This window comes from Puma concolor, chromosome B3 (assembly GCF_028749965.1).
Source record: "Puma concolor isolate L17-30 chromosome B3, mPumCon1.1.hap2, whole genome shotgun sequence".
Lineage (NCBI taxonomy): Eukaryota > Metazoa > Chordata > Mammalia > Carnivora > Felidae > Puma > Puma concolor.
Genome location: NC_141672.1, coordinates 6,479,585 through 6,506,420, shown reverse-complemented (window position 1 = coordinate 6,506,420; position 26,836 = coordinate 6,479,585). Strand labels below are relative to the sequence as shown.

Here is a 26,836-nt window from a genome sequence, read left to right as displayed (position 1 = left end):
TCCTGAAGGAGGCGGCATCTGAGCTGAGCCCTGGACTGAGATGAAAGCAAGCAGAGCTGATAGGCAGGCAAGTGGAGTGGGGATGGAAGGCAAGTCTGAGCAGGGCACAGCGTGAGCAAAGGCACAGAAGCGAGACCATGGCAGGCAGGTTGGGGAGCACCTGAGCTGCTCGAAGGCCATCAGTATCTGCTTCCTGGCACACACCGCAGCCCGGAGAGGCGCGGGCTGAATGTGAGACAGGTATTACTTATGGATGAAGGCGAGAGGACTGAGGGAGGCATATCGGGGGGAACATCGGGTTCCCGTGAGGACGCCTCTGAGCCGTGGCGGCACTGAGCCAGGCTGGGCACCTTGGCCCCTGCCGCTCCCTCCTCTGCCTGGTTGCCCACCTGAGCTGCCGGGCAGGTGCACAGGGGGGCCCGGGCCAAAGCCACTAGCCACAAGCTCAGCAGTGACTCCCAGAGCCCCAGGGGTGGGACAGGGTTCTCACATCCACGCAGGGCATTGAGAACTGCACCTGCTTCCCATTCACACACTGAACTTCTACTAGGTTAGGGCAGGTGCCGGGCAAAACCCCCAGCGTCACCCCATGTGATCCTCATGCCAAGCTGATGAGACGGGTCCTGTCATCACTAGCCCTGTTTAGTGGAGAGGAGCCTGAGCCTCAGAGAGGTTAAGTATCAAGTCCAAAGTCACACAGTGAGAACACTGCCCCACAGCCTCTGTGCCAACAGGCTGGCACCCAGCCCCTCCCACTCCACCTCCATGCCAAGACAGGCAGGATCACGGAAACCTTAACTCAAGAGATGAAACGGAATGGCCACAATCGGAGCCCCACCCTCTCCATCCTGAGCCCACAGAGGAAAGAAAATTAACTGGTGCTGAGAAAAACAAATAATTGCGTTAATGAAAACTGGGACCTGTCCCTGCTGGCCATTCAGCCTCTCCCAAGACACATGGCTGCCCTGTTGCTCACTGTCTGCCCCTCTGCGCGCTCTTGCACAGCTCTGGGGACCCTTGTGGATCAGCACTCTGTCTATCCAGGGCCTCAAGGGTGCCTGGCGTTTAATTCCAGAAAAGCCACATGGCTTCCAGACCCGGACTGCAATCTCGAGGGAGCAGCCAAACAGGAAGCTGTGTCCAAGTTGGCTGATTCAGAACGTGCCCGGCTTGGATCCGCCTGGTCGCCTCTGGTATTCTCAAACCAAACACTCAGACTCGTTTCTCCATCTACTACTTAGGAAGCCTGGCAGGTCCATTTGAAACGGTGTCATTGTTTCCAGCCAGAGGAGAAGAGGAAAAAGAGAATTCCCCTCCTGTTAATTTCACGCCCAGAAATTAACCTGTATGTGCAGGTGTGGGTGAGGGCACTGTCCAAGTCTCTCGCCCCACCAACCTTGACTTCACTGTGAATGACTGGAAATTATCCATAAAAGCCAAGAACCAAGGTCTACCCGGCTGCCTGGCAAGGACACCTAGCCACACCGGGGCCAGTGGCTCTCAGCATGGCTGCATGGACACTCCCCAGGGACTCTTTAACATCTGCTATCTTCCTCCGTGAGATCAACTGCATTGAACTCTAGGGCAGGTCCCTGGACGTCCACATGCATTTTAGATGTCCTCCAGGTGATTTTAACACATATGCGAGGCTGGGAACCCCTGATCTATGCTGAGCAGTGACTGTTCCAACCATCCGCCTCCCCGGCTCCACCTGTGAGGAGCCCCTAGCCCATCCAGCCGAAGTGCAGGGATTTTGCTGAGGCTGAGGTATGCAGGACTTAGGTCTGAAATGGGGCTGGGGTGGGGAAAGATAACATTTACTGAGCCCCGAAACATATGTGGCAAGCCCCCTTGGTAGCAAAAAGGGGGGACGTAGACTACTTTCGGGAGAAAGGAGGGGGGTTGTTTTTTTTCATTAGATGTCAGTCAGGTCTCTATTGAGCGCCAGGCCCTGCATAATGGAACCAACCGTCCTTCAGAAGACACAGGAACAGCGGGGAGGCATTGGCGGGGGCAGGACACCAGGAGACTCCAGCCATGTGCAGAGGTGGGAACGTGTGGCCAAAGAAGCAGGCTCAGGAAAGTGGGAAAACCTAGGTGTGGTGGGGCCATCAGACCCAGGGGATCCCTGTTCCCAGACACACGGGAGCCAGAGGTGAGGCAAAGAGGTCTGACGTCTCAGCAAGCACTTCACCCTACACATGAGAAGCAGTGGTGGGGCTCAAAGGCTCGGGAGGCAGCATCACGTCTGCACAGGCTTCACTGACTCAGTGAAAACAAGAATAAATTATCATGAACCAGGTGGTGGGATTGCTAGGGTGGTGAGAGCCCAGAGACGAGAGCTCCGTGTGGAACGGACTCCACAGAAAGATACCAAAGCCACGTGGAGGGGGCAGACTGGGACCCAGAGAAGCTTGCACACCTGGCATGTGGCCCACGTGGCATCCTGTGCCTGTGGGGTAGAGACAGAGTATTTTGTGAACAGAGTTGCAGCAGCTGACTGGCCATCGTCTAGAACAAAATTTGATCCCAACCTCACACCGCACACAGAAAGCAGTTCCAACGGGGACAGAGCGTTCTACGTGAAAAGGCAAACTTGAAATCGAGGCTCTTCTGAAACGTGCTACAACATGAATGACCCTTACAACTTCATGCCACAGGAAAGAAGCCTTCACAAAAGACCACATACTGTAGGCTCGCGTTTGTACGAAACACCCAGAACAGGCAAATTTATAGAGACGGAAAGTGGATCAGCGGTTGCCAGGGGCCAAGGGGAAGAAAGATTGGGGAGTGACAACTCATGGGCACAGCCTCTTTCCAGGGTGATGAAAAGGCTCTGGAATCCATTTTCATAGTTGTGCAACTCTGTGAATATACTCAAAAACACACTACACCGATTTACATATAAACCATGAGAATTTTGTCTCAATGCAGCAGTTATAAAAATGAACCACCTCAGCTTTCAGGTACAAAGGCTTTCTCACTCAAGAAACAAAAAGAGGGGCGCCCGGGTGGCTCAGTCAATTAAGCGTCCGACTTCGGCTCAGGCCATGATCTCACAGCTTGTGAGTTCAAGCCCTGCATCAGGCTCTGTGCTGACAGCTGGGAACCTGGAGCCTGCTTCGGATTCTCTGTGTCCCTTTCTCCGCCCTTCCCCTGCTCATGCTCTCGCCCGCTCTCTCTCTCTCTCTCTCCCTCAAAAATAAATAAACACAATGGGGCGCCTGGGTGGCTCAGTCGGTTAAGCGTCCGACTTTGGCTCAGGTCACGATCTCACGGTTCGTGAGTTCAAGCCCCACGTCGGGCTCTGTGCTGATGGCTCAGAGCCTGGAGCCTGTTTCAGATTCTGTGTCTCCCTCTCTCTCTGCCCCTCCCCCGTTCATGCTCTGTCTCTCTCTGTCTCAAAAATAAATAAACGTTTAAAAAAAAAAATTAAAAAATAAATAATAAAATAAATAAACACTAAAAAAAAATTTTTTTTTAAAGAAAAGAAAGAAAAAAGAACAAACCATAAAGGGAAAGCCTGTCAAACCCCGTTGTGTGAACATTACAACCTTGCCCAACAGCAAACAACAGATCTGTGGGCACAGTTAGAAGACCGGCTGCCATTGGGGAAGCGCCGTGCTCAAGTCCCGCCCCGGAATGCACAGAGGGTCACACGGAATACACACAGGACTCCTATAAATCAATAAGGAAATACGTGAGTACGGGCACAGGCTCCATGGAAGGTGAGTCACAGACGGAAATGGGCAAGAAGACGCCCGCTGCGTGCGTAATCAGGGAAATGCAAATTAAGACAATGAGATGCCATTTCAGTTACTGGACTGGCAGAAAGTGTGAAGGGGTAAGTTGGCGTGATGGCAAGTGCGCAAGAACCGGGGAGCGCGGGGTGCCCACTGGGGCACCTGGCGCAGCTTCCTGCCCTACAGAAGGTGCGCACGCCCTCAAGGAGCCCAGGCACAGCCGTGCGAGGAGACACGTACAAGAATGCGTCCGCAGCACTGGCCACGGCAGCAAAAAATAGGACACCACCACAACATCCCCTTGGAAGACAGGACAGTCTGTAGTTTTGACCAAACAACGAAATAGGAGAGGTAGAAATGAAAAGAGATAACTAAACGTCCTCAGATGACTGGGGACAGGTCTCAAAAACACAGCGGGCGCAGGTAGCTGGTGGACACACACAGATACAATGTCGTGCAGACAAAGGGGCATCATCACACGTCGCTTCCGGATATACGACCTACCAGAGAAGCAAAACGCTATGCAGGAGAATGATGAGCACCGAGTTCCAGGCTGAAGGTCTCTAGGGGTGGGGGTCGGCAGGGTGGGGGGGTTGGGTGGAGACACGGCGCACCCCATCTCTACCTGTAACACTTTATTACGTAAGAGGAAAGGCCCTGAGCCTAACGTGCGTTATCGTTGACGATCTGATGAGAGTAGGCAGCGGAATAAATAGTTGTTTCCTTACTGTCCAAGCTTGTTGCTTTTTATAGAATTCCTAACAAAAAAATAATGCTTTTTACGTAAAAGGAAAAGAAGAACAGCACAACGCACCCTCCAGAAGAGACACTGGAGACTCCTGATGGCAGAAGGCCCCCTCCCTGGCCCCCGGGTACCAGGCTGCCCGTGGCAGACGTACAATGAATGGGCAGTGGACTCCTTGGGGCCACCCTCTCCCGACGGGTGCAGTCCAACCGCAGCGGGTCAAGAGCCCCCCGAGGAGAGGAGGGGTCCACAGGATGGAGAGGCTGCCAGAGGCGAGGTCACCTTCCTGCCAACAGCTAGGGGACAAGAGCAAGCCCCTTCCTGCCCCACCTGCTCTGTGACCTTGGACAAGCCCCTTCCTTGGGGAACGGAGAAGTGGGGGTGGGAGTCCCAAATGACCCAGACAGCTCTGAGGGCAGGACAGGGACGCTGGAACCCCAGCAAGATAGCGTCCCTGCAATTAGGTGGGGCAGTGAGGACCCGCCCAGTTAGAAATGACAGACTTGGTGTGGGGACAGCAAAGTAAACTTCCTGTTTCACGTAAAACCCACAGCACAGTGACTACGGGCCAAAGGATCACCCACAAGGCCCAAGGCCTGCTTAAAGGCGCCACCGCCCCCCAAAAGTCCTCGGGAGGGCGCACTCCCCCGGCCGCAGGAGGGCCCAGCCCCTTCCCCGCCCAGGGATCTCCAGGCAAGAGGACAGACCTGGCGGTGGCAATGCCAACAACAGAAGCCACCAGCGCATGGCAGCCGTCGAGGTTCCTGCGGGAAGGGGCAGTGTGGGGTAGAGAAGGAATGTTGTCAAGGGCCCCAGCAGCACTGTCCATGTAACCAGAAGCCTCAGTTTCCCCACATGGCGTCACAAGCGACTTGTTCTGGATGAAGATCTCAGCCTCGGCTAGTGCAAGGCACTCAGCAGACTACCGGCCCCACAAAGGTGCCCACACCTTAAACCCCAGAGCCTGCGAACACACGATCTCACACGGCTGCAGGGACGAAGGAGGAACACAAGAAGGGGGTCAGCTCGGACCGTCCAGGTGGGCCCAACCTGATCTCGCCAGTCCAGTGTTTAACATCGGAGAGCCTGGGGGCGCCTGGGTGGCCCAATCGGTTAAGCCCCTGACTCTTGGTTTCAAGTCATGATCTCATGGTTTGTGGGTTCAAGCCCCATGTGGGGTTCTGCGCTGAGAGTGTGGAGCCTGCTCGGGATTCTCTCTCTCTGTCTCTCACCGTCTAACCCTCCCCAGCATGCTTGTGCGCACTCTCTCTCTCTCTCCGTCTCTCAAAAATAAGTAAACATTAAAAAAAAAAAAGTGATAGAAACCAACCTTTGGGAAGCTGCCGTGAGGTCTAAGAAAGGCAGCAGCTCTGAAAGCCCCAGGCACTTAGTAGACACTCAGTAAAACCACCCATCCCCCCACTGCCCACCATCTAATGGCATGACCTTGATGGGAAGGAATGGCCCGCCAAGGGCACGCCCACGTCTGCGCTGAGCCCGAGGAGACAGCGGCGCACGCCGGGCCTGTGATGTCAGGCCACACTCCCCTCCACTGGCTCACCCGGGCCCCCAGCACCTGCCTTCTTTTCACTCTCCAGCACAGGCCGGTGCATCACCACCGACTTTAAAAAGCGGAGTTATGAATCCCGTTTAGCCACGTGATGCTTGCAGGTTGTTTGAAGCAAACACGAATCCCCTTTGGTTGTAAAGTAAACACCTCCTCGATCTCAAGTTGAGATTTTTGCAGGATGTGGAGTCTAGGGGCCGCTAAGTGGTGGTGACGTGGGGACGAGCTGGTTCCACGTGCGTGTTCTCAGAGAAGCCCTCCCAACCATCAGCTCAGGGGCTAGACAGACCCCAGTGACCAACAGCCAACCAACACAGACACAGAGCAGGGGCTTATGGGGAGGCTGGGAGGGGCAGGCGAGCGAGCAGGTGACTACAGGCTGAGACCAGAGCCCCCGCCAAGTCCAAGCTCAGTCTCCCCGCAAACTGCGCTCCCGGTTCAAAGCCCCCAGGGAACAAGGCCCAAGGCAAATCCAGGCAGAAGAGTGAGCCCAGCAAAGAAGAGAGGAACGTGGCAAGAGGAGGAATGAGCCAAGCCATCACTAACCCCAGCCCCAGGCCCACAGAGGGGAACCCTGGGCTGAGGGGGAGGCCAGGGAGGATGCCTGTAGTCACAGATCACCTGGAGGTCTCATGTGACTGTCGCCAGGCTGGGGGAGTCCCAGTGTGAGGCTCACGGAAGAAAGATAAGGCTCTTCCAGGCCAGGCCCCCAGCCCCCTGCACCATCAGCCCGAGACCCCCACCCCCACCCCACCCAGGCTGCCCCGGCCGAGCCAGGTAGCAGAGAGGGCCGCTCTCCTGGGACACAGGGTAGATGGGCAGGGCCCGGGCTGCTGCGATCCTGCCACATGACCCAACCACTCGGGAAGCTAATACCCCTGTGTGCCTGCCCGAGGTCAGTGTGGGGGCCAGGCTGGCTCCAGAAGGCCTGGACTGCCCCGGCCCGGGCTGGGCCCTCACTGCAGTTCCAGGAGGAGGTATCCCTACCACCCTGTGAGGCATGCCTGGGCGTGGAGTCAGCAGGTGCGGGCTGGCTGTGTGCTAGGCAAGAGCGTCCATCCCCGAGCCTCAACGTCCCCTTGGTACAGCGGAGGGACATCGGGCACCCGGAGCCTCCGGAAGGAAAGGGCTGGTACTGCTGGTGTTGGTGCCGATGCTGGGCCCAGGGTGTCTGCGGTGCAGGGGACCCCCCACTCCAGCTGTCACCCGTCTGTGTTCTTCTCCCACCATCACCTGTGGGCCTGGATCTCCCAATGACCCTCAGGCCCAGGGTACCTCTCACCCAGGAAACTCAGCTGAAATTTCCCTTTGAACCCATATTTCTCCCCACATGGGAGGGGGTGCATAAGCTTCTGGGGTTCAAAGGTCACCTGCTCACCCTGCACAGGACTTGGAAAACCTTCCACTTCCCACCATGACATCGGGTAACCCAAAATAGGACTGACAGGCCAGGAGCCCACTGTCCTGCTGGCCAGGCACCTGTTACCCCAGGCCGCTGAGGACGGGCCGGGGGCCGTGATCCTCAATGAGAGAGTGACCTCCCCTGACAGAGCCAGAATCAAAGGTCAGGAGAGAGGTGGAGGGTCAGCTAGGCCTCTGTAATCACAGCTGTGTGACCTTGCACTAGTGAATCAACGTCTCTGAGCCTCTGCATCCTCATCTGTAAAGGAAGGAGTGATGCCCCCTCACAGGGCTGCCAGGAGGATTCTGGAATACCCAGGCTCAGGAATTTGGGGAGGGGGGGTGGGTGGCGAACAATCTTCTCGCTGGTCCTCCCACGGCCTTTACAAGCACAAGCCTGGAGTTCGAATCCCCTCACGGCACTTGAGCAAAGGACTCCTCCTGAGGTCTAGGCGTTGCCATCTGAGACGGAGGCCTCCTTCTCAGAGCTATCTTCTGGAGGAAGCCCACGTTGGGCGCCTCACCCAGGCCGGCACCTGGAGACTCTGTGCCGACCCCGCCTCCCCGCCACCTGCGGCCACGGGAGCGGTGTTGTTCCAGTTACTCCATGAAGCTCTGCCCACTGCTTTGCTGCTTAAACTCCCCAGGGATGCTCCTCCCCTAGGGTGCTCCTCCCCCAGTGCTGCTCCCCCCAGGGGTGCCTCTCCCCAGGGATGTTCCCCGCAGCGGTGCTCCCCCCCACACAGGTGCTCCCCCATACTCGGGTGCTCCCCCCAGTGCTGCTCCTCCCTAGGGTGCTCGTCCCCACTAGTACTCCCCCACAGGTGCTCCTCCCCACAGGCGCCCCCCCCCATACACAGGTGCTCCCCTCACTGCTGTTCCCAGGGGTGCTCTCCCCAGTGCCGTTCCTCCCTAGGGTGCTCCTCTCCATTGATGCTCCCCGCATGGGTGCTCCCCCCAGTGCTGTTCCTCCCCATAGATGCTCCCCAGGGGTGCTCCCCCCCAGGGATGCTCCCCACCCCTCCGAAGGAGCTGTGGTTGCCCCCCCACCCAAGTTCTTCCACAGCGCCCCTGGCAGAGCCTACACTACTGGGAAGACGCCCCCCAGCCCCTGCCAGCCTCAGTAGGCCAGGCGCCCCCCGAGTGTGCGGGGCCCAGGCCTGAGTCCTTCCCCACGGGACCACGCACACCCCTCTGCGGTTCCAGCGGAATGGCATCACACACCAAGCCTGGCGCCTGGAGAAGGTTAGCACCCCTCACGCCCTTGCACCTTGCTCTCGATCCTCGAAGCCCCGCCCTGGGACCGAGCGGGAACCAGGAGCCTTCTCCACAGGCTCAAACCCCCACCCGGGGCTGAGAGACGTGACCAGAGAAGCTCGTCACCATAAACAGTGCACACGGGCACCCGGGCACCTGCAGTGAGGGCAGCACTGTGTGCACCAGGGGCCTGAGCTCAAGTTCTGGCCATGCCACCGCGTGCTGTGTGACCCCGGGCAGGCTGCCGCCCTCTCTGGGACCCCAGAATGCCCCTCTGTACAACGCGGAAGCGGAAAGCCTCTAAGGGCCCTTCCGGCACAGGTAGACCGGCACACCACCTGCCCACGCAGCTGTTTCTTCAAGGAAGATATGAAGGAGAACAGACGCGAAGCTGCAGAGGGCCGGCGCTAGGATGAGGTCAATGTTTGGTTACTACCTAGAATAAACAGGCCTCAGTCCTTCAGAGGAAGCTCCACCCCCTCCCCCACCCCCCCAGCTGGCCAAGTGCCAAGAGGAAGGGAGGGAGCGGGTGGGGCACAAAGGAGTGTGTCACTGCTGCCACAGGTGACAGGTGACAGCTGGGCGCCAGGAACTGCCCCACAGCCAACCCAGCTCTCCGCAGAACCACCACACGAGGCGTGGCAGGGGACCCCGAGGGGAGCTCGGGGTCAGGACAAAGGGGCCTTTAAGGGCAGCCGGTCCCAACCTCTCCTTGTAACATCAGGGCGAACCAGGGACCCCAAGGTGTTCGCCAACCTGTCTGAGGTCACAGGCCGTCAGTGGCAGGGCCGGGGCGAGAGCGGGCCCCTGGGCCCCCGGGCTCCACGGTGACCCTGTAAGGACACGTCAAATTCCACCTCCCTTCTCCTCTCTGGCCCACAGCCAGCTGTTTATCCCAGGCAAGGTGACCATGACAATCACAATGACAGCTGGGGACTACAATCACGTTGGATAAAATAAGAATCCTGTGTCCACACTGATAAAAGCCACGTGCACACACAGGCCGCTGCGGGAGAAGGGGAAGGCCCTCCCGGCAGAAGGCCAACCACGGAGAGTAGACGGAATGAGGGAGCCAGAAGTCACCATCCACGGGCCAGAGGGACGACCCATGGATGCCAACCTGGCAGGTGAGGGTCCGGTGAGGATCGGGACACCGCGGTCTCAAAGCGGCCCCACGGGGGATCTATCAATGACAAAGATCACTTCGCTCGCCCCACAGTGAGGAAAACTTCGAGAAACCTCAGAGACCAATGGATCCAAGGCTGCTGGGACCCAAGATGACACACTCTGGGTGCCTCCCGACAGGATGGGCGAGCACTCAGCATATCGCCAACGGCGGTTCCCACCCAAGACCCTCCGACTCGAATCACGAGGCAACGTGAGACTGAGCCAAACATGTGGTGGGTCCCCACTCCACGAAAACTCCGATGGACTGTCACAGGACGGCTGCGTAGGCAGGGACGCTAAAGACTGTGCAGTGCGTGGCCCGGACCAGAGCCCGATCAGCAGAGACCCGCCACAGGGCTTCGCAGCCAGCTTCCTCACGCTGACCCCCGTGCGGGGGTGACGCGACTGAGCCCAAGTATTTGGTTCGGCAAGAACCGCAGAAACAAGGCAGAAACGGACAGCAAGAATGATAAACATCCCCTCTGCTTGTAGACGTTTTAAAAACGGGAAAATGCTGAGCCAATGCCAGTCACACTGCGTCAACCTCCGACACTGCCATCCTGAGCGCCGTTTAGCCGCATTCCCCAGAGTGGCTTCCACGGGGGGTCGCACGGAGCCCCCGCCACAGCCGAACGCCAGCCGCACCTGCGACTGGCCAGGGGCGACCGTCATCCAGAACCACTGCTGTGCATCAAAGGGGCTGCCCCAGTCCAGCAGGAAACCATCTACGTTTGTCCAACAACAGGCAAGGGTTACATAAATTCTGGTTAACCCCCCCGAAGGGATGTTTTGCAGACACTGACAAGGTTTACGAAGAGAGAGAAAAGCATCTGACGCAACGTTGAGTGAAGAAAGCCAGATTCCACATTAAACACGTGGCAAGATAATCAGCAGCCAAAACAGTCGTGCGCGGAGGAGAAAATAAACAGTTCGACCAGAGAGGAGAAATCTTCAGAGCAGGGTCTGGGGGACTGGGCTAAATGGGTGCTTTGGGTTTCTTTCTACTTGTCCAAATCCACCCCCCACCCCGTCCCTGACAAATGCATACCCCTCTTAGAAGTAAATAAGTGCCTCCCCCCCTCCACTGCACACAGCAGGGATCGCTTCCTCTTGCAGGAGCTGCTCAAGCCAGCTGCCTCCTTGGGCGGATGTGTGCTGGGTACCGGGGATGGGGCCCCAGGAGCTCTCGGCAAAGCGCTGCCTCTCCGTGGATGTGACGCGGCCCTCGCACCTGCCCACGCGTGCAGCGTGGGGGGATCTTAGCTCAGACGTGCAGCCAGGGTCACGCGTCCGTGGAGAACGGGCAGGTGTGAGGGGGCTGTGCTAGGAGACCCCCGGATGGCTCATGAACCCGCTGAGTCTCTGCTTTCCCATCTGTGAAATAGTGATGATCGCATGCGTGCGTATGTGTGTGTGCGCGCGCGCGCGCACACACACACACACACAGAGCAGGATTACTGTAAGGAACGAAGGCCCGCAAAACCACCCTGCATAAAACCACAGGGCAGGAAGGGGAACGGTAAATGCCACGCATAACAATTCCAGAGCCTTCCATCAACCAGCTGCCAGACAGGCCCGCACCACTCCTAATTCTGACTCTCAAGGACAATCCAGTGGGTCCAGCCCACTCCTTCCACATGGACATTTGAGCCCATCAGAGGAGGGTGCAAAGAAGAAGCGTTCTTAGAAGGCCCTGGAGGGAGGCTCCTCGATTCAAAGCATGCCTCCACCCTGCCACCCGGCCCCACAGCCCGGAGAAAGGGCCATGCCGGTCACACACCCCACAAGGGCTCAGTCTGGTTAATCAACAGCCACAGCCCAGCTCTGTCCCAACACTGGAGCCCATGGGAACCTCAGAAATGCCTTCTACAGAAAGAAACCAAGGTCTGGAGAGGGGCTGAGCCTCCCTGGGAGTCATAAAGCCAGGAGGAGAAATCAAGCCCCCACCCAGCCCAGGGCCTGCCTGCGTTCACTGCGGCCCCAGAGGGATTCTAGCTGCACTGAGCGGTTCAAACAGCTCCCCGGGAGCCCAGGGGCCAAAGAGCTGATCAGGGAGACAGCCATGCTCTGACAGAGCTACCCCCGGCTCAGCCAGGGCCACATCCTGCCGCAGCCACAGGACAGCCCTCTGTCCAGCTGGGACATCTCACTCACCAGCATGAACCATCAGACGTGGCACCGCCCCTGGACACCGCCATGTTGGAACATCCTTGGCCTCTCATGCTACGCCGGGCTGAGAGCTGGGCTGGCACGCCACATCATATGGCCCCAGCCTGTCCAGAGGGCTGGGCCAGGCGACCTCTGTAGAGTTCCCCACTCCCGGCCAGGTCCTCCTCCCACAAGGCCCAAACACAGCCTGGCCCAGGTAGGGCAGCCCACACCTGGGCTGGGGACCAGGACAGAGTCCCCGGCCCTTCTTACCTGTTTCCCCAAGGGCATGCTGCCTTTGGGGTGGGGGTTGGGGGGGGGGCTCTGCCTCTCTTTTCAATGGAGCCCAAGCATCCCTCTTGGTGCTGAGGTCCTGCTCCAGGCAACAAATGACGAGGTTGACCTCGACCAAGGCACTGAGGAGGAGGCCAGAAATGGGCAGTCACCTCCCCACAGGCCGACCACTCTGGTCTCCTGGGACCCAAGGCCAGAAGAGCCTCTAAATGGGCAGATGTGAAAAGACCCCACCCCAGGCCTGAAGCTGAGGCGGGAGACCCGTGTTCCTGACCTACAGGCCTTGGGGGGACCGGCAGGGATCTCATCCCTCCCGGAGACAAGCCGGTGGCCCGGGTGTGGCTCAGCGGGTGGCCGGGGGCCTCCCTGGTGGCACGGCACCTGGCCCACGCTTGTTTCCCCCTCCCCAGGGGACACTCACAGGGCCGCCGGGCCCCTCCCACTGGAGAATGAGGGCATCACTAAGCTTCGATGCTCACCCTGGACCCGGAAGTTGGGGCACCTCGGCTGCTACTCAATGTGCCTTCCCTACAAGCAGGTAGATCCTAAAGTCGTCGGGTTGTACACGAGGAAACGGCCCCCAGAGGCGTGTCACAGTCACCCCAGTCAACCGGGTGTGAGGGGACCTCTGCTCTCAGCACCCCCCTCCCCTACCTCAGGGTCAGGGGCCCCAGGGGCAGCCACACTATGGTGTCCTTAATTGGTCGCTTTAAGACGTAGCCCATATCCACTCTGTATGGAAGCCAGCGGACCCCGTGTTGGGATGTGTTTGGCTCCTGGGGTCCCCTCTCTGGGAACCAGAAGCACAAGTCCTACACTCTGGAGCTGAGGAAGCCAGGGAGAGGCTGGCTCGAGGCGGGATCCCCCAAGGTCACAGACCAACAGCCTTGAGAGTGTCCTAGCCTCTGCCCTGCTGTCTGTCACCACACTAGGGGCTTCTGGGGGCCCGCCCCCAGCCAACAGCTCACCCCCAAACCCTGCCTGGGCCTGAGCCCACCCAACCACAGGAGAGATCAGGCAGCACCAGCCTTTCTCCGGGGCTCAGAGGGAAGAGAAGGAAGGCTTATTTTTCACCTCCTGGCACTGGCCGTCTTCCTATATCCTCAGGATAATGCACTGGGGCCCAGCCCCCCACCGCCCACTTCTACGTCCAGCCTCTAAAATTCAGAGATCACACAGACTGGGGAGAGGGGGCCAGGCAGCAGCAAGTCCACAGGGAGCCACCGTGGAAAGAGGGCCTGACCAAGCCAGCCCTACACCCCAATCTCCCTCCCGGACCTGCAGGTGTCTCCCTTCCTCCCACAGGAGGCAGGACCCAAGCCTGCAAGTCTGTGGGGAGGGGGGCTCACCAGGCAGCATTGGAAGGCTGCGCCTGTCCAGAGTAACTGTTCCCCGGAGCCCCAGGGTCCTTCGGTAAACCAGAGCACCCGAGGGTAACTTTCTCACGGCTGCCACTGATGTGATAGGCAAAATTAAGCCCCTACATGTCTGGATACGTGCACTGGGACAGCATGAGCTTAGGCACGTTACTCTGGCAACCGACTCACACTGGCATTCCTCCATTTACCCAGCCTGAAAAGACACTCGCTGGGGGAAAATGCACTGGGGGCCAGCCAAGGGCTCCTAGAGAGGCAGGGCCAGGAGGAGGCGAGGTCGGGGGGTGGGGACCCACAGCTGTCTCACGGACAGGCAGACCCAGACCCAGATGCTCAAGGACGCCTCCTCCGTGCTGGGCCCTGGGGTCACACACCCCGAGGACAAGGGTCTGCCCCAGGAGCTCACAGCAGCAAAGGGGTGGGGGCCGGGCTGATGCACCCACAGGAACAGGGGTAGGGAGGACGGAGGGTGCAAGGCCAGGGGGCAGGGGGTGGGGGTGGGGGTGTCGAGAACAGAGGGCAAAAGAGAGAGAGATTGACACCCAGCCTCGCCTCGTGACCTTGGCACCTGAAGGTCCCTAAATTGCTGCTTTCTCAGCTGTGGGCCTCTGCGGCAATGGTGAGATTAAATTAAATCTGAAGAGCCTAGTACGATGCCTGAGCCCCAACAATATGTGTCTCTGCCGCTCACAACTTTGTCCTGCTCATAGCATCCCTACCAGTCACTCAGGCCTCAAGGGCAGTGGGGGCCCGGGTCATCCCTCTGCCTCCGTGAGCTGTCACCCCGGGCCCGCACAGAATCGGAGCTCCACACCTCTCAATCCGAGACTGAGCCTCCATGGGGGCAGGGGGGGCAGCCTGGCCACAGCCACAGCCACATGGCACCACAACTGGGTTGAATCAGGGCCGCCCCGTCCACAGGAGACCGCATCCAAAACCCAGCCAGGGTCAGCCTGCCTTGCGGGCGGACGGAAGGCTTATTCAGGACAGGCCACTGCCCGCCCCGGGTTATGTGTGTGCCACGAGAGCTGTCCTGGGACCCAGGGAGCATAAAGGAGCCACTTCCCCGAACCCCCTGCACACCTCACACTCGTGCATGCACACATGCGCACACACACATTCATTCACACCCACGCACACACATGTATGCACGCACACACACATACACACACACGCATATATACTCACGTGTGCATGCTCACGGCCACGCACGACACTCCTGCACATCTATGTACGCACATTGCACTTATGCACACACAGGCGTGCACAACCTTACACACACGCACAGGTACGCACCACTGCACTCACACCCACGTGTGCGCTCAGACACAGGTACACGCATGCCCACACGTTCCTGCCCTGTCTCTCTCTGGGGTCTCGACACTGAGGGAAAACACTATCGAGCCGGGAGCAGCCAAGGGGTCATTTATTTTAATTATTAAAACAGCAGCCACTTACTCTCGAGCCGTCTATAATGCCACTTAATTACCTAGTACATAAAACCGCCTTTGCATCTTAGCAGGGCAATAAATCAGCTCAGAACCAGAGTTGCTTAAAGCATTCTTGCTAAAGACGCAGGGGGGGTGCGGCGTCATTCGTCACCCCCCCCCCCAGGAAGTCATAAACTAGATCCCTGCTCTGAAGCGGTGGCCGCCAATGGGGCCGGCCCCTGCCGCCGGTGGGTGCCGGGAGGCTGGCGTCCCCCTCCCCCGCGTCCCGTCCACTCCCGTCCGGCCCCTGCCCCGGTGCGCGCTCTGTCCTTTGTGTGGTCCACAATAGCCCCGCCAGATGGCGCGGCGTGGCGAGCGGCCTCTTCAAGCCGATCGCTCATCCTGTCGGGACCCGGCGGGGCTGTGGGCAGGACACCTGGGCACCGGCCCAAGCCGCATCCCACACCCCACTCACCCTGCCGTGCCTCCCGGTCCCCGGCCCGCAGGCGTCGCTGGCTTCGGGCACAGCTGGGCCGTCGGGGGCACCTCGGGTGAGGGGAGCAGGCGGAAGCGCGAGGCGATCCGGGGGTCGCTCTGCAGCTGCGAGACAACCGGGGTGAAACGAGGAGGGCACGAGGGCAGGCGGGGCCATGCCAGCCGCCATCCTCCCCCTGTAATGGCAGAGGCAGATGTCAATCACCCCCTGCCAAGGGCCGCCCAGCCTCCAGGGGCCAGCATCCCCATCGAACTTCCCTGAGGGTAAGGGGTGCTTACACGAGGGTGCAGGTGGGCGGTGCTGCTCCTGGGCGTGAGCCAGACCGGGCTGGCAGAGTCCCGCCTTCCCTTTGAGGCTGGCCCCCAGAGCGGATGGCGGGTGGCGGGCACTGGGTCTGGACAGGGACCCCTCGGCCGGCCCCAGACTCGCTGCGGTGAGTGGCCCCCCGGCTTGCCATTCACACGTGTGCCAGTTCACCTGGAGGAGAAATCCCCAGCAGCGGGACGGCTGGGCCAAAGGGGACAAGCCTTCGCACTTTTCCAGAAATTACCAAATTCACGCTCCCACTAGCGCTCAAGACCGCATCCGGCTCCCATGAGCATGTAATGAGAAAAGTTTCCCGTTTTGTTCCTTCTTCTTTGCAGAGGAGGAGTCAGCCAGTTGGGAGGTCTTTTAGCTCTGCACGTTGCCTCTCAATGCTGTCTGGTCCTCTTACCCAGGAAGTACCTCTTCTGTCCCTTGTCCCCCACCACCCACAGTATGGCCGGAGTGGGGCAGGACAGGGGGAGCAGGACTCAGCTGACCCCAGGACATACCCACCTGTGGCTGGGCAGGCGCGTCAGGCTCAGCAGGACAGAGTTATTAGTGTTCCTCTGAGACCCCTCCTCCACGGAGCCTTCCAGGATTGCCCCAAGGGGCTGTGTGCCTCTCTGCCTACCTGCCCTCTGCAGTGCCCTAAGCTTTTTTTTTTTTTTTTTTTTTTTCCCTCGGATTCTCGTCTCTTCCTGTAACCTTTTTCCCTAGTCAGCCTCCTCCAGCTGACCGTGAGCTCCCTGAGAGCAGGGACTCTTCTCATGGGTGTGGGAATTCCCTGGGTCTGGCTCGGTGCGTGGCATGGGTCCTCACGGCGGGAAGTGTCTGCTTGAGACCGTTAGGGAGCCGAAGCGGGGGCTGGTTGCTGGTTCATCCAGGCCCATCTCACGACACCAGGAACAATGTCCAGTCTGTTAAGTCCCCTCGGTGACCGTCCAAATTAAATCATCCTTACAGAAAGATGGGCACCCAGCCAGCCCGAGACCTTCTGGACAGACTGGGCTGGCTCGGGGTGGGGGGAGGGGAGCCGGTGCAGAGTGGGGGAGGGGAGCAGATGCAGGAGAAAACAGGCGGGAACGTGTGCTCGTCCACGAAGGCTCTGGAACTGCCAGGAACCTGGGCAACAGCGGTGACCACCGGGGCCAACCAGTCCCTTTCCAAAGGGGAACCAGACCCTCCCCGGTGGCCTCCGGCCTCTGAGCACGCAGCCAAGCGGCTGCACTTGGGCTTAGTCACAGGCCACTGATCACACTGTCCCCCCCCAGCTGGCTGGCTTTGCCAACGACAGCCAGCTCCACCTCAACTAAAGCACAGCCACTCGGGGATCCCATTCCCGGGTCCCTGGTCCCCGTGCGCTACATTAACTACCGCCGCCCTGCCCCCCCCCCCCCCCCCCCCCCCCCGCCTCCAGCCCAGCCGGCCACAGCCCTGGGGTCACTCAGGCTGAGAAGCTGCCCGCCTAGCCCCTCGGGACCACATTGCACGAAGGTGGCCCAAATGAGCTCCACGCCTCCATCGAGAGCATTACACCGCCCCGTACAGACACCCGCTTGCCACCTGGGGCAGACAGCACCATAAAACAGGGGGCAGGGGCCACACGAAGACGTCGAGCCCACACGGCGTGACAGGGCATGGCCCTGGAGTCAAACAACAGGGGTGGTCCCAAGAAAACCCCAGCCCCGAGGCCGGCTACGAGGCCAGCGTCCCTGGCACACGGGGACAGAACAGCCCCGCGGGCAGGAGGAAATTGAGGGAGAAAAGGCAGCTGAGTCCTGCCGTAGGGCGGAGCCGGGGCTCCCTCTGTATTCCCAGACCTTCTGGTGAGTGGGCACCGATCGTTCTGAAGTATCAGCCAAGAAGGGCCGCACCAGGCACCAGGGGCCTCAGGAGCCTCGGGAAGAAGCGTAACAACAATCAGTCCCCACGCCAGCCAGCCAGCACTCCGGCCCCTCCGCCCGGTCGTGTGCTTTGAGGCGCTGTCCCCTTCCTTGTGCTGCCTCTCCTCCACGGCCACCACAGCCCGGGACACAGGCTCTAAGATGATCTCCCAGGTCATGGAGCACTCTCGGGCTGGGAATCCCCGACCCCTGGGGGAGCAGGGGGCACTGTGCCTGGCACCTCCCTGACATACAGTGTCCCACACTGTGCTGAGACGGGGGAACGCAGAGAAGGGACTTCAATCCCTCCACAGAAGTCGGACAACCTAGGACCCTCTACAAGGGATGATCCAAAACCTGAGTAATACCAACCCGGGACAAATACAAGTTCTAGCAAAACCGAAGGCCTCAAGCTCAGACTGCTGAGCACAGTCCGTGCTCACTGACCCAGGGGCACTGTGCGTCCCGTGACTCATGCGGCCGCAGGACCAGGCTGTGCGTGCGCAGGCCCCGGCTGGGAGCTGGCCAGACTGTACCGGGCAGCTGGAGAAAGCTGCCTCCTCCTTCTCCTCCTCCTCCTCCCCCTTCTCCTCTTCCCGCCTCCTCCACCTCCTCCTCCAACCATGGGGTGGACGTGGGAGCCCAGTGGGACGCCAGCACCCGCCCACCAGCCCCTGCTGCTTAATGACCTATTGTCTGGCTCTTCCATTAACACAGGAGTCTACTCTGGGTATCCCAGCTCAAATAGAAAAAGACACCAGGACGGCCACAAACATAAGCAGGCATCCGCCAGGACGGGGCAGGGCAGGGCGGACCTCAAAGTCAAGGCAAATGATACACGAGGGGCACGCGGGGCAGTCTGCCCCAGGACAAGGAAAGGCAGCTGCACTTGGCCGAGGACGACCCCAGGAGACAATAGTGCGACAGCAGACAGGTCCCAAGAGAGCGAGACAGAAAGCGCAAGGGACTCCTCACTCCCCTGGCTGTGCGTCCGAGCGGAGCGCTGCCTTAAAAGGAAGCTGGTCTTTCCTGAGCACCAAGCTTGCTCGCACCCATCACCACCACTGCCAAAGTCCCCTCGACACCGCCAGGTGCCAGGCACTCTGCCAACCATCTCAGGCCCCCGAGGCGCGCACTGGGGGTGCTCCGTGGTACGGATGCGGAAATGGAGGCTCTGCCCACACCGCCCGGCACGGTAGCCGGTAGAGCTAAGATTCCAAATCTAGGACTGACCCACTCAGAGCCAGGCTCCCGAGCACAGACCCACGCCTACTGCCTCACCTCTCTCTCCGCCAGTCCAGGGCGGTGGCACCTCCTGCTTACACTCTTCTGAAGAGGGAGCAAGGTGCCAAGGTCCCTCAGCTCCCCAAGACACAAACGCCCTTTCCCCTGCCTGACCCAAGGAACTCCGTACCCATTTACAGCAGGGGAGCCGCAAGGGATCGGCGTCCAGGCAGGGGCCCGCCTCCAGCCACGCGTCTACTGCCCGAAAAGGCCTCGGAGCAAACGCTGCCCCACGCCCAAGGGCTCCCTTGGCCCCTGGACACAAGTCCCTTCCAGTGAGGTGCCTGCCTCCCGCAGGTGGCAGTGGGCTCTTGGGGGCCAAGGCCTTGGTCACTTCACCACTGAAGGGAAGGGCCCAGATAGCCCCAGTCCCCGAGGCAGCAGAGGCAGAAGACAAGCTCCCACTCCATCCACCACGCCCTGGGCCTCCCAAGGTCAGGGTGCTGCTGGACCGTGCGACAGCCAGAAGGTTACAAGGCAGGGGGAGGCCACACTGACAGCTGTCCACGTCTGGCTACCCGTCTAGCTCGGCCCCTGGGACTTTGGCTCCCTGGTCCCTCCTCAGGCAGAGGCAGGAGGGGACCGAGGCAGCTCAGTGCCCAGATTTGGGCAAATCTCTGGGCCTCTACTTGGCCCCGTCCTCTGAGAAATGGGGATGGGAGCTGTGCCCCAGTGCCTGGTCCAGGCTGACATAAGGAGGAAATTATGGGAGCGGCAGGGGGGTATTAGGGAAAGTACACCTGCTCCCCACACACTCACAGTCCTGCCAGGGGCCACTCTGGGCACACCAGAGCACGGTGCAGGGACCGCTAAGGGTCCCGCATGGGGGAACGTGGCTAAGTGGACATCAGTTCATCCCGGGGAGTCCCAGCAACAACAAAAGGTCTCCAGGCGGAGAAGGAGGGGCTGGCGACCAGGAGAGAAACCCCCTGCGCTAAGGCCCTGGAAGGCACCTGGGATTTCCAGGGGAGCTCCGTGAGGACCCTCCTTTCTGCAGTGGAAGGGACCCCTGGCTGGGGACACGAAGGCAGAAGCTCATTTAGGACAGGGGCGGGCAGCCTCAAGGGCTTGTGTCTGTGACCTTTCTCTGCTGCCCACAAGCCTGGGACGAAGCCTGCGCAGGGCCACCGGACCAGATTTGCCCAAATCAGGGCACCGAGCTGCCTCGGTCCCCTCCTGCCTCTGCCTGAGGAGGGCCGGCTGGGGACCAGGGAGCCAAAGTCCCATCACCTGGTCCTGCTTCTGCACTTGGGTGCTGTTAGCCATTTTCTGCTGGAAGCGGAGGGCCCGTCTTCTGTATCTGGGAATGTCCCCGGCTAATCAACTGAGTGGCTGCAGGAAAGGCCTGCGGCTTGGTCGCTGTGACACAGCACACGCAGTGATCTGGGTCTCCGGCCAGGTGTGTGCATGGCCAAGGGGCTGGGCCCCGGCCTCCTGCACCTCCTCGGAGCTTCTCCAACCTCCTCTGCCCCTCCTCACACTAGAACCTCCACCGGAGGCATCTCAAGGCACATCCTGCCTCCCCAGCTTCCCGGTGCGGCGGGGGGCAAGCCGCAGGGGCGCGCTCCATGAACCCCTGGTCACCTGCAAACGCTCAGAAGACGGCACCCTGCCGATGGGCTGCCAGGTGCGCCAGTCAAGGACATGAGGACACTGCTCAGGAGAGAAGTGGCCTCTGGACCCTGTCCCAACACCGAGGGGACACAGAGCAACTGACCAGGGCGCAGGGCGAGGCCCTCGGGGAGGATGAAACCAGGTCTTCCTGGGGCCGGAGACAGGGCCGGCCAGGCCACACATCCCACAAATGGAAGGATTACCGTGAGGTGCGTTATTAGTGGTTTGGCCAAAAGCCAAACACAGGCTCCGAGGAAAGGACAGATAAAACATGACTTCAGTCAGGTTGTCAACAAAGGGAGGATTACCCCGTCGTCGACAGAACTGGAAACCACATGGGGGTGGGGAGGGCTCCCGTGGGGCTTCTTCAGGGCTCCTACCCCATTCCACCCCGAACACGGTCCTGGAAGGCACACAGGCTCCTGTCTCTGCAAAGGCAGGTGCCTGGCGTAGAAGCAGGAACACGGGCCTCAGAAACAGGGGCGGGCTGACGGAGGAGACTGAGCGTCTCAGGGATTCCAGGAGGGGGCGGCTGCAGGGGGGCTGGTACTGGGAGGCCGGGGGCACACACACAGAAAGTCGGATCCCAACGCTTGGCGTGACCGTCCAGCCCCTGCCCCCAAATCCAACCACAAAACGTCCATCTTTAACAAAGACCTATTCATGCCCATCCATGAAGGAAGATCCAATTCTAACTCCCAGGGATGGCCTTACTGCAAGGAGGCTAAAACCAGGAACCTGGGAATCCCACAACACAGGGCTCTGGTTTCTGAAGTGTTCCTGTCCTCGAGCACACAGGCTGCTTGGCCAGTGGGGTGTTTGCTGAGCTATCCCAGGAGAGCTTCTGAAATGGTGCATGGGGACAGCATACCTCTACTGCCCGGTGCCTGTAAGCAATTGCAGGCCGGCCCCTGGTGCCGGGGCCAACCTGCAGCCATGGAGACGGAAGCTGCCTAGCTAGAGGAGTTCCCCCAAAACGAGGGACAGTGACCCAGCTGTCCAAGTCCAGAAAGCCAGGACACTCCAGAGCCAACACCTGAATTCGGGCACATCCGGCCTCAAATCGGGATCCCGCACCACCCCAGGCAGCCTCGTTACAGCCTGAGACAATCCATCAGCTCTCCACATATCCGAGGGGTCACACAGAGAGTGCCGAGCCCGGCATCTGCACACAGAAGAGGTGACAACAGTCACCATTAAGGTTACCGTCCCAGGCCAGGGCTCCAAACCCATAAGCAGCCTCATTTAGACTTCTGCTAACACTGCAGCCCGTTAGAGCAATCCTGAGCTAATGGCTGGCCTTAACCTGGAGGCTCACAGGTGCACAGGAGGTGGGGCCCGCTCCAAAGAGGGAATTTTTGATCTGGGGCTGGAAATGTGCCTTCCGGAGACCCAGTCATCCCTGAAGAGCGACATCCACGTACAACTGTCACGGCCTCGCTCCTTACACACTTCATCCCATCCAGCCTGAACACAACCCTGCAGTCAGGAAGCTTCTAGCGTTCCCCTACTTGACCCCTGAGGAAAGAGGCCCAGAGAGGTCAACCAGCAAGCCCAAGGCCACACAGCAACCAACAGTGGAGCCTGCTGAGGACCTAGGTTGGGCCCCTGGACTGAGCTTCCTCCCACCAGGCTCGGGATGGGCAGAAAAGTGGGGGCTTCTGCGTCCCTGGCCCCTTACCATACACAGACCCTGTGATGCTGTGCTCTAAGCAACCCCACTTTACAGATGAGGAACCGGAAAAGGGACCAGAGTGGCCCAGGCAGAGGCCAGGGCGGCAGGGGAGGGGGCCTGGGTTCTTTATGTTCCCTTTTTTGGCAGGGATCGGGGGTTGGGGATGGTCATACCAGACTGAGGCTTCGAAGGTGATGACAGGCCAGGAGGGGAAGTCAGAGGAGTGCACTGGGCTATAACCCACCAAGCCGGTCGGGAAAAACAAAACGCATTCCAGGGCCTCAAGATACAGCCTGCAGGGCCCCCCCTCCCCGGGGAATGAGGCCCCTGGGAATGAACAGTCCTCCCAGACCCAGATGCGCCTTATCTAGATGTTAATCTTCCCAGGCACGGACCACAGGAAACACAGACCTTATGGCCATTGGCAGCTTTGGAGTAGAAAGACCCAGCCCCGAATACAAACGGAGAGCAGAAGCAAAAAGGGTTAGTTAAGGGCTGGGCACAGAGGCCCAGCTGGGTAGGCATGTGGTTCAAGAGAACACACGGGGGTCTCCTCCCCTCCTGCCTCCCAGACTCCAATGAGCAACGCCAGACTGGAAGGTTCCCACCAGCACCCCGCCCACTGTCCACCCAGCCCTGGTGCCCCAACCTGTGCCCAGGCAGCCCCACCTGCCAGGGGCATGCCCCCTCCAGCAAAGCACCCCGCCGAGACCGCAACGGCACAGGAAGGTAGGAACGAGGACAGAGGAAGCCCAGCCACAGAGGCCACCAGAGGTGTGGACACAGGGACGAGGCTGGGGGAATCAAAGACCAGCCTGTCTGGTCAAATCGGACCAGATTCTGGTCTGGTCTGGTCTGGTCTGGTCTGGTCGACCAGCCTTTCTATGCCCGAATGCCCAACCTCTCCCTGCCCCGGGACATCCTACTGTGGCCAGGGGCTACTATGGCAACCGGTCACAGTGGTGACAACACCACCCGATAACAATCATGGCCACGAATTTAGAACAAAAACACCCCAGCTCCAACTGCTGCGATGAGCGAGTGCCTTTTGCACACACGCAGTGCCAAATTTGCACAACAGAGCTGCACCCTCAGCCCATCTGATCAGCAGCAGCTCAGAGAAGGGGAGACGGAGGCAGTGAGGCAGTGGTAACAGGGCGTCCCTGGGCAGAGAAGCGTGGAGGGGAGGGGCCTGCGGCCTCCACCTTCCGGGAGGATCCGACCCAGTTGTGGATGCTGGAATGCTCTCCAGCCCCTGGGATTCTTTCCTTCCCCAGCACTTGCAGCAAGATTTACGATGCCAGGAACTCCTGGGAGAGAAAGGTGAACGGGAAATTGAATCACAGCACAGGGTAATTTGTGGCCTGTCCGGGGCCTGACAAATGTAAATATTTCGGGCTGGCAGGGGCCGGATTCCAAGCCCCTGCAACTGTTTTCGTGAGCCCGGCTCCACCAGGCTGATGAGAACGACAAGTCCCGCCCCCCCTCCTGTCCTGCCTTTAGACACACAGCTGAATAGCAGCGTCACACCTGCCCAGCTGCCTCCTCCTTTATCTTGGCCCGGAGTCACTTGGAGAGGGGCTGCAGGGAAGAGGGGCTGGAAACTGCTGGGCAGGGGCATCTTACCCTCAGAAGGGCGTCTCCAGAGGCGAGAAGTCCAGAGCCACCCCCCATAGCGTCCTACAGCTAACCCTAACCCTAACCCAGCCCCTGGAAGTGTCAGGAAGTCGGCAACATGGGTCAGATCCCCCACATCCCCTGCTAAGCCCGCTGGCTCACATTCACAGGGCTGGGGGCCACGCAGGAACTGCAGGGTGGGCTTCCACGCGCCGTGCCTGGAGGGGCCCCAGCCACGTCTGTGAATGGCCACGCTGCGGCCCTCCCTGGGGATTCGTCCATTCCCAGGGGACGGCTGCGTCTCTTCCTCACAGATTGTCACAGAGGGGCTGAGCACCGCGCCTTTGTCACCAGGATGCCACGGGGCCTCCAATCAGGCACTGCACACCCCACCCCACCCCACCCCAGGGCCATGCTCCACTGGGAAACCAGAGAGCCCCGAGAAGTGCGAACAGGGTGGTGTCACCTTGCCTGGCTCGGAAAGGGATCCAATCCCCACAGCCCCGCCCACTCTGTCCTCTCGGTCACCAGACTCCAGCCACAATGACCCCCATCCCCCTGTCCTTATCCCTCCTCCCCCACCAGACACCTCCAGGGGTGCATATCAGTGCTCACCGGTATATGACGCCATCCCTCCACTGACGTGGACAGTTCATCTGTCTCCCCAACAAGACCCCTGTCCGTCTTGCTCCTGGCAGTGTCCCCGGAGCACGGAAATGCGCCCAATGTGAGACGCGTGCTCGATAAACGGCAAAGAGTGCACACCCCCAAAACCGTGCAGAGTGAGGCCCAGGAGGCCGGGGGTTCAATCCCTTTTCTCTCGTGGTATTGGGACCACCCTGACCAGGCTACAGGACCTCTGAGCCCCCACTGTACAAGATGCTATGATGGTGACCTCAGAGCTAGGGTGTCATGGCAACCACGGGAGACAGGACACGTAAAGGCCAAGGGCGGAGCCTGGTGCCGAAGGGGACAAGTGAAGCCGCCACCGTTTCTGGGGGCGCCCAGAGACCGGGCAGAGATGGCCGCTGCCCACACACCACCTAAGGTGTCCAGGAGCCCCCAGTGTCCTCATCTCGGCCCTGCTGCTGCCACCGTCTGGCATGCCCCTGGCTCAGTCCGTCACCCAGAACAAACACCAGAAGTGCAGAGACCAGGACGGATGATGGGATGCCCTGGGGGCTCCCTTCTGGGTAAGGAGGCCAAGACTCCATAAAGAGAGGGTGCCCCCGGGAGCTGGTTTGTGGGTTTGGGGTTGCTCTGGTCTGAATGTCTGTGTTCCCACAAAATCCATATGTTGAAACGCCCGTTGAGGTGACGGGAGCAGGAGATGGGGGTGCTCAAGCCGTGAGGGTGGAACCCATGAGTGGCAGCAGTGCTCTTACAACAGAGGCTCCGGAGAGCTCTCCGGCCCCTCCCACCATGTGGACACAGCGAGAAGGCACCGGCCATGAACCAGGAAGCACAACCTCACTAGAAGTCAACCATGGTGGCGCCTTGATCTTGGACTTCCAGCCTACGGAACTGTGATCTATAAATTTCCGATCCTCGCGGGGCGCCCGGGGGGCTCAGTTGGTTGAGCGGCCGACTTCGGCTCAGGTCACGATCTCGCGGTTCGTGGGTTCGAGCCCCGCGTCGGGCTCTGTGCTGGCAGCTCAGAGCCTGGAGCCTGCTTGGGATTCCGTGTCTCCCTCTCTCTCTGCTCCTCCCCTGCTTGTGCTCTATCTGTCTCCATCTCCCAAAAATAAATAAATGGTAAAAAAAAGAAAAAATTTCCATTCCTCATAAGCCCACCAGTCTGTGCTGTTCCATCACAGCGGCCCAAACGGACTAAGGAGGGGGTGCTGCCTCCAAGGCCCCACCTCAAGGAGGTTTGTTTTGAGCCCCATTGCAGGGCATTCGGTCTCACACAAAGCAGCCCGGGACCCCCAGCTGTCAGGGATGACAGCCCCGAATCCTAACCACCAGACCACCAGGGAGTGTCAGCTGTCACCAACGTGCCAGCAGCAGCTGAGGCCACAGCCTCAAGGTCAGTCGCCCCTCCCCAGGTCTGGGCCCATTTCCCCATGGAGGAGTGGGCTGAACAGGGCCCTGCTGGCAGCAGATGGCCGGTGACGAGACCCCGTGGCCTGGCTGCTCTGGCTCCAAGGATGGGGCACAGCAGCATCTGCCTCCTGGTGATGCCAACCTCGCTGTCCTGAACAGGCCTGGGGACACCGTGCTCCTACTATCCTGTTACTTCTACTCTCTGCCCTCCACGACGGCCTGACAGGTGCACTGCTGCGGCTGGGGAGGGGTGGGCAGCCTTCCAGGGAACTTGGTTTTTACCACCGCTGTCCCCTAAAGCACCCCTCGCCACAACCCCCACCCAAGACCCTCTGCGCCCCCTCCATGGAAGGAAGGGTGGAGGGTGGAGGCAGGCGAGCCTGGACGGGGCCCACTGCACCTGCAGGGTGACTGAACAGGGCTCTCTGTGTCTCTGAGCCTCAGATTTTTGGAAATGCTCACGCCTGCCGACCTGCAGAGCATCCTCGGCCGCCACAAGTTCTGTAGAGCTGACGCGCAAATGAGGGGCTGTCCCAGATCCTGTCTTGCTGGGACTCCGCTCCTCACCCTGGTTTAGGAAGGACAGATGGGGATCGCCACATTTAGGCGCCGTCACTGGAACCCCAGATCTTGACCGGACGCCCTCCCTGAGAGAGGACACGCTCAGCTGCCAGCTTTGTGCAGGAGTCCAATCCTCAGACAAGTTCTAAGTTAACTAGTGCTCACTCTTCCTTGGCCTGACTGCGCTCTCTGACCACCCCCCACCCCACCTGGCAGCCACAGCAGA

At 59.9% G+C, this 26,836-nt stretch overlaps 1 protein-coding gene across 2 annotated transcripts in view; it reads right to left on the bottom strand.

The window, feature by feature from the left end:
• CCDC85C (coiled-coil domain containing 85C) overlaps positions 1-26,836 on the bottom strand; it is a 79,243-nt gene that overhangs the window by 26,227 nt on the left and 26,180 nt on the right. The gene's annotated exons all lie outside the window — the stretch shown is intronic.